Here is a 17,164-nt window from a genome sequence, read left to right as displayed (position 1 = left end):
TAAGAACAAATCTAAACCTAGGCTCTGATACCAAATGATAAGGGTTCCAATTGGGGATGAAACCAATTGAAATCAAATGGGGAATAAAACAACACAAAAGTAAGATAGATGAGAAATAAGAGATGAGAAGAGAAGAAAGAAAGGCAATTGAATAAACAATCAACCAAGGAAGAAGAGAAACTTGAATTCGAAAAGAAACAACTCAAATTGAAAACCACAAATGAGCAATCTCAAGTGAAATCAAGGTTAAGAAGTCCTAAATCAACAATGAGAATCCACCCATCACTAATCTAGATTAAGCTACACTAATCTAGGCTATCCTAAAGGGATTCCACCCTTAAATTACACTCTTGAAAGAGTTTGTTCATTTCACATTCAAAATACATATAGTCTAAATCTTCCAAAATAAAAGAGACTACTATTTATACTAATAAAATAAAGAAGACACTTATTTGACAATTTTACCCTTAATGAGGTAAGGACCTTGTTTGGTTGACTTCTTTTGTGAATTCTTGAAAATAAAGTAAAGAAGACACTTCTTTGACAATTTTACCCTTAATGAGATAAGAGCCTTGTTTGGTTGTCTTCTTTTCTGAATTCTTGAAAATTATGAGATGACTATTTGCACAAATGGGCTCTTTCTTCTTGCTCTTCATTAAATGGATCTTCCACACATTGTACTTCTTGATTTTGTGTCCATCAAGCTCCTCTAATGCTTTTACGCGATCCATGCTATCCATGTTGTTATCACCAAACAAGTTTGAAATGATGGAACATTGCCAAGAACTTCTCAGATCTAAGTCTACTCACCAGCAAAGACTAGCCACAATTTCTCAACTCATGGCTTCTTCTAACTTCCCACTCTCACCCATGGCAGCTAACAAATGCATGAACTTTCTTTAGCAGCAACAGTTGCAGTCTGCTTATAGTCCTAGGTTTGAACTCCCTTCTTTATGGTGTTTAAAAAAAAAATAGAACTTTGAACTCCAATGAGAGTGACAACAAGTATGATGCATATTTTAGGGACAAACACCAAATATTCAAATTTTAAGTATTCGCGAAATGGAGAGAAGAATTTATTGAAGAAGTGAGAACAAAGTTAGAAAACACAAATAATACTATGTGAAATTAAGAATTGCTCTAAGCTTACAATCTCCCATAATCTTCAAGTGTGTACATAAAAAAATACTGTTCTAAAAAGAACACTAAATTTAGGTTATTATGAAGTTGATCACTCTGTTTTACATGTTTCTTTACTAAGTTACTAAAATGCTATTATGATTATGATGTATTATATGCTAACAAGTGTAATGAGTATTTCGAAACTAAAAAGACCCTGCAAAGACATTCTATGTGCATAAAATTTAGAAGCCTATCACATAATCATCCATTGTTGATCCTAAAAAATCACATGAAGGTCGAAACCTGCAACAGAACTATCACCAATGATGTCGACTAATTTAGTTGATCCCTTCATTACAAAAATAATCATAATAAAATCAGTGAACTTAGATATTTGATAATTAATATTAAGTGTTTAATTGTCATTTGTTCTATTGTTAATAAAATCAGTGAACTTACAAAGGAATTACTAATAAGTTAAATGCAGATTTGACAACAACTCATTAATATTAAGTGTTTAGTTGTTATTTTTTCTATTGTTGAATTTTTCTTCAATACAGTGGAATGAGTACAGATAGATTTGGCACTCAATTGAAATGGCAGCATAGTTGGTTGAATAATTAAGGGAAATGAGGTATTAGGCTAGAAGTTCAGAATGAAGATGTTGATATTTGGTGTTTATTTTGTTGCAGAAAATGGTTTTGCACCAAAAATGGTCTATTTTGCTGCTGTTACTGCTAAGCAAAAGAATGAAAATCTGACTGCCAAGGAGAAAGAATGCTTCACAGGTAAACATGAAAATATAAATGGCAAAAAAAGTTCCAAGAAGGAAGCAAGTGATTTTCAAGAAAGGTAACTATTGTAAATTTGCCAAAGGTAGTATAGTTTTTTACTTCTGGATACATGTCTCTGTTAAACCAAGGTCAATGTTGATGCATTTGGTAATAACTCAATTTGAGTAACTACTGCATATTGTAAATTTGTCAAAGGTAGTATAGTTTTTTTCTCTATCTTAAAGTTGGCTTACAAGTTCAACTTAGATATGGGTGTTAAATGTTGGTTTGATGGTTGAGAAGCATGACTCTATTAAGAGTGGAGATTTTAAAAAAAAAATATAAGCATGAATAGTGTGCCTAATTGGATGTGTATGAAAGTTCCTTCTCCATGTCAATTTGTGAATAAACCTTTACTTTTGTACCTTGTTGAATAATTGAACAATTAAGTATATAATGGTTTGGAGTTTTTTGTTTACATTCCTTATATAAAGCTAACAGTGGCCTTGCTTAATTGTTTAATCCTTTCAGTAGTTAAGCCTAAGTCTAAGTCTGATAGACTTTAAAGAATTTTCTTTGTTTTAAGCATTATGCATGATCAAGTATTCACTTAACTTTTCCTTCAAAGAGTCAAGTACTTATGTGATGGGTTAAATGGTAGTTCATACATTTCCTTGTTTTGATGCTTATTTGTCTTCTTTTGCCCATCTATGCATATACAGTTGTGATGAGTCCGTTTGGACTCTCCCTTTGTTTCTTTTCTTCCCTGCATATACTCTTTTGGGCTACATATTTCCTCATATATTATTGATCAACTGCACATATTATTATATTGTAGAAACTTCTTATGTAGTTATGAATTGTTAAGGCTTGAAATTTGAAGGCCTAATTTGTACATTAATGCTAATGCTTAAAAGATTATGCATGTTTTTGTATTGACCTTCAAAATATATTTTGTTCCCAATGTTTAATACTTTAATTTTTCCTTTACTTATTACAGGAAAAATATGAAGAAATATTGTGGGAAAAAATAGTATCTCAAACTGATATTGATTAATGTGAAGCATACTATCAAGCTGTGGGGGGAGAAAAGAAGAGAAAACTATACGGTCTTGGTTCTGAAGCAAGAAGTTACTACGGGCAGAAAAATTGTGCCTCATCATCAGTACACCCTTAGTGCCTCCTTCATCTACTACTAATGAGGAAGAGGTTGATTCTTAGTTTCACGTGATAATCGTATCCCTCTTTTTTATATTGTCTGCTTTTTTGGAAAGTACAAATTTTGTAGTAACAATATTTGATGAATGTAGGTTCTTTTAAGAACAGTAGATACATTGTTTTGGATGTTTTGAATCAAAAAAATGCAATTTTGATATTCTGTATATTTTGAACCATCTATGATATTATTTTATATGTTGATTATTTTTGGGGTATTTAGCACTTTAATTTAAATTATATCAGCAGTGTATATTTAAAACAAAATAAATCAAATTTACAAGAAAAAAGTTTAGCAACAAATATAGCGACTATTTGGTTGTTGCTACATAAAGAAATTATTGCGACGGACTAGCGACAAGTTTTTTTGTTCCAAATGTGCTGGCTCAAACAACAAAATATGTTGCGACAGATTAGCGACAAAAAATCTTTCATGAATTTATCAAAAATGACTAAATGAATTATGAAATTAGCAATAAACAATATAAATATAATGATGAATTAGTCCGTCGCTAACAAGTGGCGACGAATATCTTTCGTCTCTAAGACGTCGCTAAACTTGTGACAGAACATATTTTTTCGTCACTAAGAGATTATCAACGAGCGATTTAGTAATAGTCAATAATCCATCGCTAATCCTGTTTAGCAACAAAATATCATAGATTAGCGATGAATTTCGTTCGTTGGTAAACACTGATTTTTTGTAGTGTTCCTAGTTTGCTGTACAAAATTTATTCCGCATGTTTTATATAATTTTATCCGAACTTGCTCTCCGAAATTACTTCCAATTTATGTAGTAATAGTAGTTTTTTTTTTATATAAAATCAATGGTATTTTCCTTTTGTTTTCTTCCTCTTTTTTTCAAATTCTTATTAATTATGTTCGTTGTCATGACTTTTCATTGAATATTTTCATTATAAAATGATAATAAAAACTCATGGGTATTTTAAATATTTTCTAAAACTTATAGGTGTAATTCATATTTTTTTTAAAAGTAAAATATTTCTCTCAAAAATCTATGGTCAAACGCATGATGAAACTTCACCCGAAAATATTTGTCAAAATTATTTAAAAATATGTGGTCAAAAGCTAGCTAAATAACAAAGCCTTAATTTCTTATTTTGCGGACCCAATAAATGTCAAGTATGATTGTATTATTGCAAATCCAACCTATAATGTATGTGTCATTAAGTAGCTAGCATACTCTAAACCCACTTAATAATCATATACTCTCTTTTGGCCTTGCCTTCTTCTGGACATACCTTCTCAACCCGCCCCGCGCCGCCCCACCCCCACCCCACACCGTCCAATTGTCATCCCTACTTTCTCCCCTCTCAAATAAAATAGTTATAAAATTCTATTTGACCAAAAATATATTTTAAATAAACATATTTTAAAATTTTGATCAAGCATGCTCATTTTCCAACAACTAAAATAACTTTTTTTATAATATAAAGCATATTTATCTCGTAAAACTAAAAAAAAAAAGTAAAAATGTTGTCAAATTAGATATACCTTAATCAACTAAAAATGCATTTATGGATTCAAATTTAAACCTTATCATATAGTACATTAATTAGTCAATCTGGATAATTATAAAACAACCAGAATATACCCTTTTTGCCCCCTATTCTAATTTTTAAATTTCCTTTTCTCTAAAAGAAAAATAATTTTCATTTCATTTCATTATACCCCTATCCGACCGTTGCGCGAACACACACTCTTTCTCATCCTCATCACAAATGTCGCCATTTTCAATGAAATTTTTGATTTCAATGAAGATTTTTTGATCGATTTCAATGAAATTCTTCAGCAATCTCTTTGATTAGTTTCAATTTTAGATTTAGAAAAAGAGGAAAAACCCTAGCTTAGTGATTTTATGTGAGCAAGTGAAAAATATGAATTAGAGCCTGTTTGGATGGGCTTTTAAGCTGGTCAAACTGGCTTAAAAGCCAGTTTTTGACTTATTAGAGTGTTTGACAATTATCAAAGTGACTTATTTTAAGTCAAAAATGACTTATTTTAAGCCAAAAGCTAAAAGCTAGGGGAGGAGAGCTTTTTATTTTTTTTAACTTAAAAGCCCTTTTATGTTGACCAAGTATATTACCTTTTTGCCCTTAATTCTTTTATACAATTTCCAAATTGCCCATATTGAATAATTATTATTATTACTATTACTAGTATTATTTTTATTATTATTATTATTATTATTACTATTACTATTATTATTTTATTATTTTATTAATATTATTATTACTATTATTATTATTATTTTATTATTATTTTATTATTATTTTATTATTATTATTATTATTATTATTATTATTTCTGAAATATGAATTTATATTTCCTCTTATAAGGTGGTAAAGAAATATGTGAATGATAGAAAAATATTATTACTTATGGATGTAAAACATAAATTAATTTTGTTTTAATTTTTTTTTAAGTATAAAAACCTTAAATTAATCAACTTTTTATCATGTTAACAGCTTAAAGGGTATTTCTGACATTTTGATAAAAAAAAGTGTTTACCAGCACTTATTTGCCAAACACATCAACAACTTTTTTTTCAACTGCAACACTTTTATCCAAACACATAACTACTTATTTTTAAAATAAGTTCTAGCACTTTAAAAAGTTACTTTTTAAAAGTTACTTTTTTTAAGTCAATACAAACGGGCTGTTAGTATCATATATATGAAGCTTTTGGCCGTGGAAACACTCGGTATTGGTTTTTTTCTTTCTCTATTCTTCTTTTGTTTGCGCTTTTAGGTTAACTGTGTTATTTAAGTTTTTTTTTTTGTTTTTTTGCAAACTAAAAAAGGAAAAACCCTAGCCAAGTGATTTTGTGTGAGCAAGTGAAAAAAATATGAACCAGTATCATATATATGAAGTTTTTGGCCGTGGAAGACACTGGGTAATGGTTTTTTTTTCTTTCTCTGTTCTTCTTTTGTTTGCGCTTTTGGTTGACTGTGTCGTTTAAGTTTTTCTTTGTTTTTTTTATTTTTGTCTTTTTGCAAACTGTATATAAAGGAAGAAAGAAGAATACAATCAAGTAGTTTGGGATTAAAAGTGTGGATAAATCTCAGAAAAACAAGGTTCTTGAAGTAAGAAACCCTATGAAAAAAGTTTCTTTGTTTTTATATTTGAATTTGAATTGTAATTTGAGATTTAGATTTAATTTTTATTGAATTTTCTAGGGAAGTGGAATTGGATTGTTGAAGTTTCGAATTTGATTTCACCTACAACAACAATGTACACAACATAATCTCATAAAGTGGGATTTGGGGATGGTAGAGTGTACACCGACCTTATCCTTACCTTGGGAGGTTGAGAGATTAGACTATTATCCTATAGGAAAAATTGAGGAAGAGTACTTTTGATGAGAGTAGGTTCCTATAGGCAAAATGTGCCCGACCCGAAGTGAGGACACAGTCTCATTTTCAGTTGGGGATGCTCACTTGTAGTCATTTTATTGATTATTTCAGCATACGGTGATTATATCCTTGTCGGGCGTACTTTTATTTCTTTGTTATGGACTAGTGTGCCCTTGTCGGACTTTGATATTGTGGATGTTTTTGTTGATATTGTGTTGGATTGGTCTATTTTAGTTTTTAATTTGTAGTTTGTAGCTTCTTTATTTTTATTTTGATAACAAGATTTGGATTGACGATGCCCGATGATGGATAGAGAGTGATGACTTTCTTAAGGGTAAATCATTGATTGCTTGTGAGTGTTTGATTGGCGTTGATTGGGGCGAAGTTTGAGTAGCCATTCCCGAATAGATGCATGAGGTTGCCTGATGATGGATTGGCTAACGACTTTCTTAAGGGCAAAATCGTCATCTTTTTGGGAAGGTTTTGACTTGGTTGGTACTAAGAACATAGTCATACATGTGAATAATGTTGAGCATACCTCTCTGTTTTTAAAAGGTTGAGCATGTTATGAATGATTTTGTGACAAATCTTACAACTCTTTTTGTGACTTTTGATTCGTTAGCGGTTAAAATGTTCAATGCTACTTGCATTTTGAAAAGCAAGTAAGATTTTGAGCCATCTTGATTGATTTGCAGGCCATGTGTGGTGAGTTGTTAAATAATTCCTTGTGTTCGCTTTTGTCACCTAGAACTTGCCCGGTTGGTCATGAAATGTTGGTCTTGATTGAGTTTGGTTGGAGAAATGATCTTAGGCTTTCTTTGATGTTCTTGAAGTCCACTTGGCTTAAAAATCCCACCTTTGCGCTAAATATATCCTTAGTTGTCCCCTTTGAGCCTAATCCTTTTTATTGGCAAGCACATTACAAGCTTTATCATTTCTGAAAAGTAACCCTCTTTCGAACCCTTCCCTCCTTGAACTTGAGGTTGTGAAAGATGAAGCTAAAAGCCTAAGTTGGGGTTGTTATGGGAAATTCATTGAAGGGATGCTTACCACATGAGGGCTTAATGTAAAAAAAGAAAGAAAAAAAAAGAAGAGAAAAATTGAAGGATGGACGAAAAGTCTTAAAGAGAGAATAAGCTTTGAAAAAGAAACAAAGAAAATTCCCTCCTTGAACTTGAGGTTGTGAAAGTTGAGGCTAAAAGCCTAAGTTGGGGTTGTTATGGGAAATTCATTGAAGGGATGCTTACCACACGAGGGCTTGATGTAAAAGAAAAAAAGAAAAAAAGAAGAAGAGAGAAATTGAAGGATGGATGGAAAGTCTTAAAGAAAGAATAAGCTTTGAAAAAAGAAAGAAAGAAAATGAATAAATGAGACTTGAATCCTCCAAAAGTTGAAAATGGTTGCATGTGGGGGCATCTAGAGTAGAAATAAGAAAAGAAAAAATGAAAAATAGTGTGAAATGTGCATGGGTTTGAAAAGTGGAGAAAGTTGGAAATGTGGAGTTGTTATGTAGTGATCAAGGAGGGTGTAGTCACTTATAGCTAAATAATATCCTTACCTTCCCTAAGCCTACATTAAGAGCTTGACAAAGTCCTTTGAGATTTCTAACTAAATGGAGTTGAGTCAATGTTGATTGAAAATATGGGTAAGCCTATGGTGTGACATTTGTGTGCATGAGATGATTCTTTGTGAGTGTGAGTGTTACATCTTTGTCCCTTGTCTTGTTTACATGTGTGTGTGGCTTTGGGACACTTCTTTCTTTTGAGGGCATGTAAGTTGAAAAAGTGGTGATTTTGAAAATTCCTAATTGAGTCAAGTGAGCATATGAAAGAATTAATGAGTTGAGTCATTTTTTGAGTTTGAGTTGTTGTCACTTAAATGATTCTTGGTTTTTGAAAATGTTTCACGAGAATGTGAGGATTTCTTTTGTGAAAAGTTTGCATGTGGAATATTTGTTAGTACCAACCGAAGCCATTACCTTTGTGCTTAATTGAGAAAGGGAAATTGATTTGTGGTGTGTCTTGAAATAAGAGCCCTTTGTGTTTTTGATTTTCTTTACTTGAGGACAAACAAAGTTTCTAAGTTGGGGGTGCTGATGAGTGGTGAATTTCCACTCATTTGAGCCTCTTTTCATAGTTATTGTGGCTTGCTTTAGTTTAAAATTGGTGCTTTTAACGTGGTTTTTTTCATATTTGCATGAAAATGAAATGGAGAGTTGATTTATGATATTTGAAGAAACCAAGTGAACTTGAGGCAAAAAGAGGTCAAGAGCTGAAAATGCAATGAGGAGTTTGAAGAAAAGTTGAATAAATTCAATATTGAGAGAAAGGAACAAGAACTTACTGCCAAAAATGCTCAAAGTCATCAACAGAAAGTGGAGAGCTTGGAGAGCATCACCGTGACTGGAAAAGAAAAAGAGGAAATCGATGAATCTGAAATTACTAAAGGTTGTTTTCACCAAGTCTATTGTATGTTCATTCTATTATTTCTATTTTATGTTTTGTTGACAAGGTTCTCATTTTGAAAAAAACATATGGTGGAGGGAACTAGAGCTTCATGCTTGAATTTGATTTCACCTACAACAACAATAACGTACACAACAAAATGTCATAAAGTGGGGTTTGAGGAGGGTATAGTGTAAACCAACCTTATCCTTACCTTGGGAGGTAGAGTGATTAGACTGTTTTCGATAGACCCTTAGTTGTATTTACTTGCACCTCTGATGATAAAATTGTGGAAGTGCCTGATTTATCCTCTTGATAACATTGGTATCTGGGCCACCATGTATTGTAGTACATAGTACTGTCTGTTTAACTATGCACATCAAGGTTTATGTAGATGAGAAGATATCACCTGGTGTCGTCTATTGTGAAATTTGAACCTTAGTTCCCAAGTTGTTACTTGATCTATTTGATTGCTAGGCCACTCTATTGAAAAGATGAGAATTTACGATTTAATTGGGAACCAAGCTGCATAATTTATTAGCTACCCAGTAGCTCTCTTAGAAATTTGTGAACATTATGATACTTTTTTGAATTTTAATTGTAGTCTACTTTTTTAGAGGAATAGATATAAAGGAAAAATGTTATGTTATAGGGTAATTATCCTTGAACCCTCCTCAGTATGGACTTTAGAAACTGTCTGCTTACAACACATTGTTGTGTAAGTTATATTCATTGACTTGCGGTAAAATTCTATTGGTGCCGCTAATCTACAGTGCTAATGGATCAGCTTACTCAATTGTTTTAATATTATCTGTTGTTCTTGAAAATCTTCAAAAGCAGCTGAACTACTTCAGAATGTATATGCTCTTAGTAAGCGTGGTCTTAGAAAACAACTTGTCTCATCATATATCTAGATGTTAAGGATCGTTGATGCTTGTGACTATTGTAGTTATGAGATTATTGGAAATTATATGAGTCATAACACAGTCTTTCTATTCCGTGGCATAAATTTGAAGTCTCGTGAACAAATGATCAAGAACCCCAACCTCTTTTCTTAAAATCTAGTTCCTTCAGTGTCCTCTATTCATGTACTTATTCTTCTATTGGCTACATTTGTTGCAGGTCAGAATTCTTCATTCTATAGATCATGCAAATGTATTGAAGTTCTACTCCTGGTGAGATTTATCTTTTTCATGTCTTGCATGTAACCCCTTTCTTTTTCTTCAATTCTGTTTCTTTGGTAAAAGTCCTTTTGGTGTTTAATAAGAAGATTTCTCTAACATATTTTCTAATTCAACCGATCCATAGGTATGAAACATCTGCACATATATTTTGTTGGAAGAAATCTCATGACCTTGTTGCAGCAGGTAAGCACTGGCAGGTCTGCTATTTTCTAAATACATTTCATTGTTCCAGTGGTATAACTACTGTGTTGGCATATAGGATTCCTTATGCTGACATTAGACATGAACATCCAATATTTGTGACAACACCCTAATTCTTCTTGGTCTTTTTTTTAGTAGAGGCGTAGGATATTGAGGTTTCATGGTAAATTTGTTGCATGCCTAAATTGGGATTTCCCAAACAAGCACTATGGACATCAGTGTCATGCGCGATTGAACACTTTAATAGAGTTGTTTATAGTCTCACAAATAATGGTAACTTGTTTCTTGTGCCAACAAAATGATGCGAAAGGAATAGGTTTCTTTTTTTATTTGTATTTAAAGAGTAGTCAAAATGAACCACAATTTACTGTAGTTGGTAATTTAAGAACTTGCATCTGCATCATCTTACCTGTATTTTAGTTTAAACCACACCTAGGAGATTTTTAACATCATTTAATCTCTATTTGAAGGATGGTAAGCTTCCTGAATATTCAATACATGAACGTGTTTGTGGCCTTGTTAGAGCTCTTTCGTAAGTTAGTAACTTTAGGCTTCATTGTTCTTTTGTAACACTTGTTGTTTTCGGCATGAATTTCTTTTTTGGTGTTTTGTCTAATATACCAGATCCTTGCATTCAAAGGGAATAATTTACTGTGACTTAAAGCTATCAAACATCATGTTGGATGAAAATGGAGTCACGAAAGTATGGTGATCTTTATGTTGTGACTTTTCCACATCATGATGAGTGCTTTTTACCAGTTATATGACGTTAAAGTTCTATTTGTTTCCTGGCAGTTGTGTGATTTTGGATTAGCAAGAAAATTAAGTGATATATAAAAGACACCTTCCTCCTAGGTAGTTCACCTCTCTCTTCCCTCCTTTTTTCCCTACAATGAACAAAGGAAAAGTTAAATTGATGGCATAACTGTTTCGAAGTGCTTTTGACCAATTATATGACGTTGAAGTTCAATCATACTTCCTTTTCCTCTTCTAGTCCTTATAAATATATGATTTCTCTGATATCTCAAAATCGTCTACGAACCTTTCAGATATTATTTTGGCATCCATCTAATTTCTCAGTTAGACTTGTAATGCCTCGCAGAAAATCAAATAAAGGTTCAGATGCAATTCCTTCACTTTCATTTGATGCACCACCTCAACTGTCTGATTTTGTCAAAATGTCAAAGGAGCAATAAGAATAGTAGAATCGTCAGTATTAGTGGGAATACTCCCTCAGGGAAGAAGCAAAATGTGATCAGATACCTTGAGCTTTTTGAGCAGCAATGCTGATGCAGCCAACTTCTTGACCAATGACTCTATTGTGTTGGTTAGACTCAAAATGCTTCGTCACTCCAAGGTTTGTCTGTTGCATGCTCAACTTGCTTAACTTTATTGGCTTGTTGATTCGTCACTCTACTTTTTTTGGGAATGAGCTGGCAAATTTTGGAAAATTAGGTGCACTAACTGATGGTTTGAGAGACATGCAAGAGAAAGTGAGAAGGTTTTCCATTGCTGCTTTGGGCGAATTACTATATTATATATCTACCCAAAATGAGCATGCCCGGGATAATAAACCAATGGAATCTCAATCTAAGGGTGGCCGACCCTCATCCTGTTGGCAGGTATCTTTGTTGTTGTAACTTCTTATTGGTGCAGCTTGTCAAGTTTCTTACTCCCTCCATATTAATTTTCGTCTTGTTTTGACTTGGCATGGAGTTTAAGAAAGTAAAGAAGACTTTTGAATAATGTGAATCTAAACTAAAGATATGTAGAATGTACCAAATGTTCTTAAATCTCGTGGTCTTACATGTCATGTAGAAAGATGAAATTTAAGAGTTGCAAAAAACAGAAGACACATTGTTTTTGAAATAGACAAAAAAGGAAAGTAGAACAAACAAATTGAAATGGATGGAGTGTTATATTTGTTAAAAATCCTCTACACAATAAATTACGAAGCTATATGTCAATTAAGTTGTAACTATTAAGTGTTCTATGATCAATCACTTAAAAGCATAGACACACTGTCAGAAACACAGTTCTAGCACCAATGCAACTCTTATGAGAAATAATGCAACTTGTCACTAGGATATAAATGGTATACTTATTAATGGGTTAAAAACCATTTATCTTTTAATTAGTAAACTGGATGAACTTATAAGCTTGAAATTCCCCTGTAATGCAACACTATATAGAAGTAAAATAAACAAGTGTGTTAAAGATATTTCTCTTGGGGTTGTGGAAAAACTAAGATAAAATCATACATGCATATGTACTATCTTTACATAGTGCGAAGCCTCACATTCTGTCTTAACATTCCTTTCTGAAAATATTAATGTTGTAGGTTACAAGTCTAATAATTTCATTGGTTTCATCACTTTTACGAAACAAAGAGGATGACATAACTCAACTTTATGCTCTGAGGACAATTGAAAATATCTCCAGTCAAGGAGGGTACTGGTCAGCTTGTTTCACCAGCCAAGATGTCATTACTAACCTATGCTACATATTTAGGGCTTCTGGAAAGCAGGAGATCATGAGGCTGACAGCAGGGTCTTGCTTGGCTCGTCTTGTTCGTTTTAGCCCTTCTAATATTCAACGAGTTATGGAAAAACTTTCATTCAAGGATATGGTTTCAAGCCTGGTCAACGTAATCCACGAGAGCAACAAATCTGCTTAAATATTCTGAACATTACCCTCCTTGAAAGTCATACACTTCCAAGTGTTGGAAGGTACCTTCTTGCCTTGGTTGAAGACAAGAATCTTGTTATGTATCTATTGACTCTAATTGAGCAGGGAAGTGAAGTTTTGAAGGGAAAGGCACTCATATTTGTGGCTCTACTTTGTATGAATGGGAAGAGGTGGCTGCCATTATTTTTTTGCAATGCTAAATTGCTCTTGACCGTTGATAGGTTGGTTGAGAAGAATGACATTGTGAAGCAGTGTTTAGATGCACTTGGGATGGTTGTCACATCAACTGTACCAAGTTTACTTGAGTGTATATCTGGGGACATTCAACAACTGAAAGGTGGTAAACGTCGTGGGGAGATAAGTAGCGTCACAAGTTGAAATTCTTCTAAGAATTGCATTTATTTCCTGCTGTTCTCCATCTTCTTGGGTGCGCTTCACTGAAAAGAAGGATTGCTAGTCATCAGGTTCTGCAACAGTTGGTAAATCTTCTTAAACTGGTGGAGTTTCCTTTCCAGGTAATCTGATGATTACCCTCATTACATTTTCTAATTGAAACATAATTGACCATGAAGTTTAAGAATTCTTTTTGTTGTTGTTGATAAAGTTAAGTGGAGTTCAAGAAATTAGTTCATTGACAAATCTATATCTGAAAATCTTTAGTTATGTATAGCGTATTGAACGTAAATAATGTATGATGCCTTGTTTATTTTTGAATACCACATCTAATAGCAAACCTTAAGAATGAGCAATGCATAAAGATATGGAAGCATAGGCAATCTTCCTTGACACTAAGGATAGGGGAAAACTGAACTACCGATAAGAAGCATAGGCAAAATAACCTAGACCCTGCCTCTTACTCTAAATCTAACAGAAAGACGAGGAGATAGTGTGTTGGACTGTTTCATATCCAACTCACCTAAAGTATATTTGAGTCAGGACTCGACTTCCCGAGTCACAATAGCACCTATTGTAGCCCACCAGTAGGTAAGCAAACATATACCCAGAACGTCAAGTAACACAATACTCCTCCACCAATACGGAGGCAATCCATTCATGAATTTCAACGATTTAATGGAGTGTTCACATGGATGGAGGCTCTTGGGCATGGATAGATGACGAGTAGGGAGTTCCGTGCTTTGCATGGGAATATATGTACCTTGAAGGAGCTCCCAGTTGGGCAACACCATGCTTGGATGATATAGCTTGGAGCGTGGGATGCCTAACTAAGCGAGGAGGAGCAATTGAAGATGTGCTACATTCGGCGAGCTGAGTTCCACATCGGCGACTCGCCAAACCTCCTTGGCCCTCCAAGATCGCCAACTGGCCAAGGAGCTATGAAGGGGAAAGATGCTCATTAGGTGAGCCCCACTTGGCTCGCCCATTAGCCATTTCGGGTCACTTTTGGGCCCATCTATGTAATAAGTCCTAACACTATAAATACGTGTCTTAGGGTTTCATTTTAGGAAGATTGATTTTGAATATTGTGGTTGTAAACCTAAACTCCTTTTGTGAGTGTTGAAAGATTGGTAAGCTTTAGTTGAACCTTGTTTAGAAACGAGGGTTGTTTGGGATATCTATTCCCTTGAGGTCTTCGTAAGAGTTAGGTGCTTCTTGTTGGATTAACGAGGTGAGGTCTTTGGGTTTAATATACCCTTAGGTTGCTCTTTGTTTCCTCTTTTTGTGTCTATCTATTTATCCAAATTTGGTGCTTGTTAGGATTTAGATTGCAGGTTATTGGATTTAATACATCTTTTAGTTGTTAATTGTTTCTTATTTGTGTCTCTTCTTCTATCTTTCTTTTTTCCGCTGTTTATCATGGTTTCTCTCATGAGAATCGTATTATTTGCTATTAATGATGCAATATCGATTGCCTCAAGGCTATCCATTCACGAATTTTAACGCTTTGATGGAGTTTTCTCAAGGATGGAGGCTCTTGGGCATAGATGGATGAGGAGGAGGGAGTTCTATGCCAAGGCACATATGCACCTTGAAAGAGCTCCCAGTTAGGCAACACCATGCTTGGATGATATAGCTTGGAGCGTGGGAGGCCTAACTAAGAGAGGAGGAGCAATTTAAGATGTGCTCCATTCGGCGAGCTGACTTTCACATCGGCGACCCACCAAACCTCCTAAGTGAGGGTTCCAAGATAGCCAACTGGCCCAAGGAGCTATGTAGGGGAAAAATGCTAATTAAGCGAGCTGAAGACCATTGGTGAATCGCCAAGTGGATTGGGTGAGGGTGCCCAGACCGCCCAAAGTTCCAGTAGTTCTCCATCGAAGGCAAGGAACAGGGTTCGTCGCCGAGTATATTAGGCGCATCGCCGAGCCAGTAGGCGAGCCCGACTTTGCTCGCCCATTATCCATTTCGGGTCACTTTTTTGGCCCATCTATGTAATAAGTCCTAACAATATAAATAGGTGTCAAACGGTTTCATTTTAGGAAGGTTGATTTTGAATATTGTGGTTGTAAACCTAAACTCCTTGTGTGAGTGTTGTAAGTTTGGTAAGGTTTTGTCGAACCTTGTTTAAAAACGTGGGTTGCTTGGGATATCAATTCCCTAGAGGTCTTCGTAAGAGTTAGGTGATTCTTGTTGGATTAACGAGGTGAGGTCTTTGGGTTTAATATACCCTTAGGTTGCTCTTTGTTTCCTCTTTTTGTGTCTATATTTATCTAGATTTGGTGCTTGTTAGGATATAGATTGGAGGTTATTGAATTTAATATATCCTACAGTTGCCAATTATTTCTTATCTTGTGTCTCTTCTTTTATCTTTCTTGTTTTCCACTGTTAATCATCGTTTCTCTCGTGACAATCATATCATTTGGTATGGTTGACGCAATACAGATTGCCTCAAGGCTATCCATTCACGAATTTGAACGCTTTGATGGAGTGTTCACAAGTGTGGAAGCTCTTGGGCATGGATGGATGACGATGAGGGAGTTCCATGCCTTGCATGGGTACATATTCACCTTGAAGGAGCTCCCAGTTGGGCATTACCATGCTTGGATGATATAGCTTGTTGGAGCATGGAGGCCTAACTAAGCGAGGAGGAGCGATTGAAGATGTGCTCCTTTCGGCGAGCTGACTTCCACATCGGCGACCCACCAAACCTTGGCGAGGGTTTAAAGATCGCCAACTAGCCCAAGGACCTATGAAGGGGAAAGATGCTCATTAGGCGAGCTGAAGACCATTGGTGAATCGCCAAGTGGATTGGGCGATGGTCCCCAGACCGCCCAAAGTTCCAGTAGTTCCCCATCAGAGGCAAGAAACAGGATTCCTGGCCGAGTATATTGGGCGCTTCGCCGAGCCATTAGGCGAGCCCGACTTTGCTGGCCCATCAGGCAATTCGGGACACTTTTTGGCTCATCTATGTAATAAGTCCTAACAGTATAAATAGGTGTCTTAGGGTTTCATTTTTGGAAGGTTGATTTTGAATATTGTGGTTGTAAACCTAAACTCCTTGTGTGAGTATTGAAAGCATGGTAAGCTTTCTTTGAGCCTTGTTTAGAAACGAGGGTTGCTTGGGATATCGATTCCCTCTCAGTCTTCGTAAGAGTTAGGTGCTTCTTGTTTGATTAACAAGGTGAGGTCTTTGGGTTTAATATACCCTTAGGTTTATCTTTGTTTCCTCATTTTGTGTCTATATTTATCCAGATTTGGTGCTTGTTTGGATCTAGATTGGAGGTTATTGGATTTAATACATCATTTAGTTGCCAATTGTTTCTTATTTTGTTTCGTTTCTCCTATTTTTCTTGTTTTCCGCTCTTTATCACCGTTTCTCTCATGAGAATCGTATCATTTGGTATCAATGATGCAATATCGATTGCCTCAAGGCTATCCATTCACAAATTTCGACGCTTTGATGGAGTGTTTTCAAAGATAGAGGCTTTTGGGCATGGATGGATGACGAGGAGGAAGTTCCATGCCTTGCATGGGAACATATGCACCTTGAAGGAGCTCCCAATTAGGCATTACCATGCTTGGATGATATAGCTTGGAGAGTGGGAGGCATAACTAAGCGAGAAGGAGCAATTTAAGATGTACTCCATTCGGCGAGCTGATTTCCACCTCGGTGACCCGCCAATTCTCCTTGGCGAGGGTTCCAAGATAGCCAACTAGTCCAAGGAGCTATGAAGGGGAAAATTCTCATTAGGCTAGTTGAA

The 17,164-nt window shown here is 34.8% G+C and overlaps 1 pseudogene; it reads left to right on the top strand.

The window, feature by feature from the left end:
- The first annotated feature begins 5,979 nt into the window (after positions 1-5,979).
- Positions 5,980-16,016, top strand: LOC125833537 (serine/threonine-protein kinase RUNKEL-like; annotated as a pseudogene).
- Positions 16,017-17,164: the final 1,148 nt, after the last annotated feature.

This window comes from Solanum verrucosum, unplaced genomic scaffold (assembly GCF_900185275.1).
Source record: "Solanum verrucosum unplaced genomic scaffold, falcon-dt-bn FXZP01000105.1, whole genome shotgun sequence".
NCBI classification, from domain to species: Eukaryota; Viridiplantae; Streptophyta; class Magnoliopsida; order Solanales; family Solanaceae; genus Solanum; species Solanum verrucosum.
The sequence above is the reverse complement of the archived record's forward strand: the minus strand, read 5'-3'. Positions and strand labels throughout refer to the sequence as shown.